This window comes from Rattus rattus, chromosome 1, assembly GCF_011064425.1.
Source record: "Rattus rattus isolate New Zealand chromosome 1, Rrattus_CSIRO_v1, whole genome shotgun sequence".
In the NCBI taxonomy this organism is placed as follows: domain Eukaryota; kingdom Metazoa; phylum Chordata; class Mammalia; order Rodentia; family Muridae; genus Rattus; species Rattus rattus.
In genome coordinates, this window is record NC_046154.1 from 148,250,056 (window position 1) to 148,255,982 (window position 5,927).

Sequence of the window (5,927 nt, forward strand, 5' to 3'; positions counted from 1 at the left end):
CCCCGCATGCAGAACTGATTTTCTTTTTTTTTTTTAAAAGGATGTTTATTTATGCCTGTGTGTGTGCCTGCATGTATGTCTGTGCAACTACAAGCACGCAGTGCCAGCAACGGCCAGACCAGGCCATCCGGTCACTCAGGACTGGAGTTACAGATGGTTGTGAGCCACCATATGGGTGCTAGTAATCAGAGCCTGTCCTCTTGTGCTTTTAACCACGGAGCCATTTCTCTGGTCTCAAGGTAAAACTGATTTTCTTGGTTAGTGCTTCAAATTCTGTACTGTTTTCCCAACTAAAAGAAAACACCCCAACACTATAAAAACCCGAATCCAGTAGAAAGACTGGTAACAATGAATCCTCAGTGGATTCCAACATTGCCTAGAAGCTGGTAGAAAGTTTCATTCTGGTTCGTCCCTTTGACCAGCATGCAGACTTGTGAGAGAGGGGCGTGGGTAACGGAGAGGATTCAGATTCATTACACATGCATCTCTCCTCATTGCTTTCAGGATTCTAGCTTTCCACTATCAGCCCTGTCACAGACTTTTCCTGAAGTGACAACCTAGACATAGACATGCTCAAAGTCCCTCAGAAGAGTAGAGTTGCCGAGCCAGGCCTGGTGACACACGCTTGTAGTCCAGTACTCAGAGGTTGAGTGAGGCCTGAGGAACAGTGTCTGGCCAGCCTCGGCCTGAACTCGAACAGTTCAAGATCAGCTGGCGTTACATAAATGACCCTGTCTTAAGAAAGGCTCAGGCTGCCTAGTCACTGAGCTACAGCATATGACTGACCTATGAAGTATTGTTCACACATTCAGAAAGGAAACCTACGAGGCAAGCATTGTTTCTGAGAGGGTGCCTTCCTCACTCCAGCCATAAGGCTGGGTGTGATGCTAAAATGGCACCTGTTTTCTTGGCCTCATGTGCTGACCTGAAGAATGGGTAGTGAGCCTATATAAACCACTGAATAGCTTCCATAAGACCTTTTCATACTGAAGCTGGAAAAGCCAGCCATTCCGGCTGGCAGGGTGGCCACAGCCAACACCCCAGTCTTGTGCATAAGCCCACTGGAGTCTTTGATGAGGAAAATAGCAAGGGAGGGGAGACAGACTCTGGTCTTCAGTCTGGCCGCCTCTCATCTCAGTGGTCAGTTACCCACACTGACCAACCTTTTGCCTGAACAATTTAACAAGAACATTCAGTCAGTAATAAGCTACACTTCGTCCACTTAATTCCGTTTCTAAATGCTTATGCTGCCTCAGGCCAGGGGTTCTCACGTACATTGGACTTGGGTCTGTAGTGAAATTCGTCTTTCCTCTCTTCCACACAGTATGCAGCAGGATTCGTTCTGTGCCTTCACCTACTGCGTATCAACAGCATCTTGGGGTCAAACCAGACATGGCAGTTTCCTTACACTTCTTTCTACCTGACTCCCACTTTCAGAGATCAAACAGGTGTTTGGGTACTATTTCTTCTATTTCTTTCTTTTTCTTTTCTTCTCTTCTCTCTTCTTCTCCCTCCACTTTTTCTTTTAATGTGTACCTAGGGTTGTCTGACCATATGGCAGCTAGAGGTTGGTTTTGGGCAAAACCCCCCACCCCCAACACACACACACAATCTGTTCTCTGTCCTATATCTCAGACATGGAGCCCAAAACTGAATAGACCTGCTAGCCAGTGGACTTTAAGGGGCTTTCTGCCTTTCTGTCTCCTTCAGTGCTGGGAGCTGCACACCACCATGCCTTCTTTTTTACGTAGCTGCTGGGGATCCAAATTCCAGGTTTCATGCTTTGCCGTTGAGCCGTGCCGCAACCTCCCTGGTGCAATTCCTCCTTTTATCCTTTTAAGTAGCGCTCATGTTTGCAGTTCTCCATTTAGAAATTCCTCTCTGCTTGTGTCTTTCCATGCTGCACTGCAAAATCAAATTGCAAAGCGTCACTATGCCCAGTGCTCCTGTTTATAAGATTCTGGGCAGATGGCTGCTCAGAACAGTTATTACAAGGGCTGGCCAATAACGTAAGAGAACATGGCAAAAACTCAGGGTAATTACCTGCTTAGGTGTTCCTCTCAGTTCCGTGTGAGACACAGAGAGCTGCTCACTGACACACACGCCTCGGTTGTAATAGCGAGAAGGCAGAGGTGCTGTCAGCGACTATGAAATCCTGAGGAAACAGAAAATGAGGAATTTAGAGCTACTGGGTATATTGAATGGGGGAATAAGGTTCTTGAAACAGAGGGATGGCATTTCTGTAACGGCAGGAGACGAACATTTGCTACTGAGGCAAAGTAATACTAGATAATTCTCCAAACCATGCTAGGCCCTGGGACCTGACCTGCATGCAGTTCTGAGTAATGAGGGAAACTGAAAATGTCATGTTCTGAGCAGCTCAGAGCATGAGTCATCCTGCACTCCATTGATGTGCACTGTGTGTGTCACGACTGTTACTCACTCAGGAGCCCTGGGGATCGTCAGCGCTACAGGAATGTGGCCAGCACTTGGATGCAGGTAACCTTTGGTTTTACTTAATCCTGTTCAAAGCACAAATGGAGTTATGTTGGCAACTCAGATATGACCAAGAGGAGCTGGACAGGGTGTCTCATGAGAAAACACACTAAGATACTTGGAGGAAGGGGACAGCGCACTTATTTTTTTCCTTCTTTTGAATAGGGCCTCATTATGTAGCCCTGGCTGGCCTGAACTCCATGGCGGCCTCAAACACAGAGATTGGTGTACCATTACCTGCAAGTGCTGGGATCAGAGGCATGTGTCATCGCAGCTGGCTGTGCACATAGCCCTTTTATCCTACGTGGGATTAGTGTATTGCTAGTCATTGCCAATGCCTTACTGTGTCTTTTATGAATCAAACTATTAGAGGTGTGTGTGTGTGTGTGTGTGTGTGTGTGTGTGTGTGTGTAGGATTTAATATCATCTGTGGTATCAGGTATCCACTGGAGGTACTGTATTCCCTAGAGCTAAAGATTACTCCATTGGGCAAAGCATGAGTGAAATTAATATGCACATAATTATCTATCTATCTATCTATCTATCTATCTATCTATCTATCTATCTATCTGACAACCCATCCCCATTTATTTATTTATTTATTTTTTGGTTCTTTTTTTCGGAGCTGGGGATCGAACCCAGGGACTTGCGCTTCCTAGGCAAGCGCCCTACCACTGAGCTAAATCCCCAACCCCTCCATTTATTTTTGAGATGAAGAATTCACTATATGCCCCAGGCTGGCCTAGAAGTAGAAATCCTCTAGCTTCGTACTCCTGAGTAGCCCTGGGGTTATAGCTAGGACCCCTTGTCTGTGACTCCAGTACACTGGTTCCTGCGTGATGTTAATGCTCTCATGAAGTTCCGATTAGCTCTGTGACTCAATCACAAGTACGAGATTCCGATGGTAGAAATAGTTCGCACAGGATGCTTTTCTCTGGTTAGGAGCACAGGCAGTTTATTCCAAGGGGAATAATTTTTCTCATCTAAACAAATACTGCATTTCCTTCTGGCTACCACTTCCTTTGTAAGACTGGGTGCGGGCTTCTGTCAGCCGACTACTATAGGCCAACTGGCTCGGAGAGTCTTCTTTACTCCCAACAAGCACGATGGTACGCACATCACCTTGTTAACAAGGCCGAGAGCTCGCTCATGCCCTGATGCTGCTTCGTTCACCATTGTGGTCTGTATCTGGCACAGTCCCCAGTGAAAAGCATTTAATATATGTCATAGCTTTTGTTATAGCTCTGTTGCTAGGCTTTTAAAATGACTAAGATTTAGTAGCTCCCCATCCTTCCCCTTCTTCGAAAAGATCTACTTGCAAAGTGCAGTATCTGAAGTGGGCTGTGGCAATGTCACAATTGCATGGCTTTTTATTTTATTAAAACTCTTTTTTATTTTCAAGACAGGGTCGCTCTGTATAACCCTGGCTGTCCTGAAATGTACTCTGTAGACCAGGCTGGCCTCAAACTCAGAGAGAGATGCCTGCCTCATCCTCCTGAGTGCTCGATGAAGGCGTGTGCCACCCCGCCTGGCTTTTCATGTATTTCTCTGAGATTTTCTCAGCTCAGAATGCCCTTTTTTTTTTTTTTTTTGGTTTTTTTTTTTCGGAGCTGGGGACCGAACCCAGGGCCTTGCCCTTCCTAGGTAAGCGCCCTACCACTGAGCTAAATCCCCAGCCCAGAATGCCCTTTTAAATCTTCGTCCCCACAAGAGGTAGCAGGCATTGTACTAGTTCAGGAGGGAAGGATGATGGCTAGGGCCAAGACTGGCTGAGGGTGATGAACTCTGGAGGTAGAATAGGGAACACTTGGACGGTAGATGAAGGCAAACCAAGAGGGATTATCTTTAATTTTCTGATTTGACCAACTGAATGGTGTTTGTATTCAACCCTCTGGGAAAGAAGAGAAGCTAAGAGGTAAGTTAATTTATTCACATGCCAATGAAATTAAAGACTCCAAATTTGATTATGTGTTCCATTTTTTAAAAAAATTTTTGGTGGTAGCATCATGGAAGACACTTACAGTTATTACTGATCACTTTAGGGACATGACTTGGCCTTAACGAAGCTTCCAGACTTAGTGTTTTTGTGATCAGCATCACCATTCATACCCAGAACTTTTTACACGGTTCCTTACTGGAACTTAAGTCTCCATTCCTTTTCCTCCAAATCACTGCATTCACAGTTCTTTTCGTCTATGAATTTCCCTATTGTAGGTGCTTCATATAAGTGCAACCATGGTGTTCATCTTTGCTGTCTTGACTCATGTAGCATTATGGAATTCATGCACCATCTGTCAGGTTTCCCTGTTTTTAAGATTTTTTTTTTTTTTAATCAGCCCCACAGATACCTGCTTAAGTCAGGTTTTCGGAATGATTCTCAGAAGTAGAACTGCTCGGTCACACTGTAATTGTTTTATTTTTCAGTTTATCAACTCACTGTAAAGGTTCATTTCTTGGTACCTCAGCAGCTGCCCTCTTCTTATTTTCAGAAAACAGCAGCTATCCAAATTGGCAGGAAGCCGGACCCTGTGGTTCTGATCTGTGCTTGGCTTTGTGTTGCTTTTCACTTAGGCATCCTCTTTGGAGAAACGTTCATTGTCCATTTGTGAACTGACTGGGTCATTGGCTTTTAATTGTTGAGTTTCTATAGTTATTTTGTAGTATGGAACATGTCTGGGTATATGCCATGTTTCCATGGAACAAGAAAAAATGTGTTAAGTTTGCATAAAAATGTATTACTGAAAAGCCCATTCCAGTGGGGGTGTTGACTCATGACAGCCATATTCCTGGAGCTCCCGTTATCACTTGTAGGCAGCTCAATAAGGTGAGAAAGTCCCTTCTCTCCAGCAATCAATATTGCTGGGATAACTTTGGAGAAGGACCTGGTGAATTATTTAAGTTTCAGGAACTTTTTGAGACTTGTGAGTTATTTATTTCCTGAGCCCCGTAAGTTTCATTTACTTCCCGAGTCTTAGGAGTCTCTCTCCAGGACTGAATGTTTTGATTTGGAGGAAATTACTATGCAGTACCAGGAATCTAACCATTATTTAAGAATGTTATTTATATATTTAAAAGACCTAGCTTGCCATCTTCAAATTAAAAGCCAACACTTCCTAGTATATATTCATATATAAATGGATGACTATTTCTATACCAAAATCTAAAATTGCAGAGCATGTCGTTGTGGGCTGGGGAGATGATTCAGCAGTTCAGAGCAATGACTGACTGTTCTTCTAGAGGACCTGGTTTGATTCTGGGCCCACACATGGTGACTAACATCTGTCACTCCAGTTCCAGGGGATCCAGCGCCCCCTTCTGGCCTCCATGCACACTGTATGCATGTAGTGCACAAATACTCTTATAGGCAAAATATTCATACACATCAAATAAAAACACATTTTAAAGAATTACTTATTATTAATCACATAATA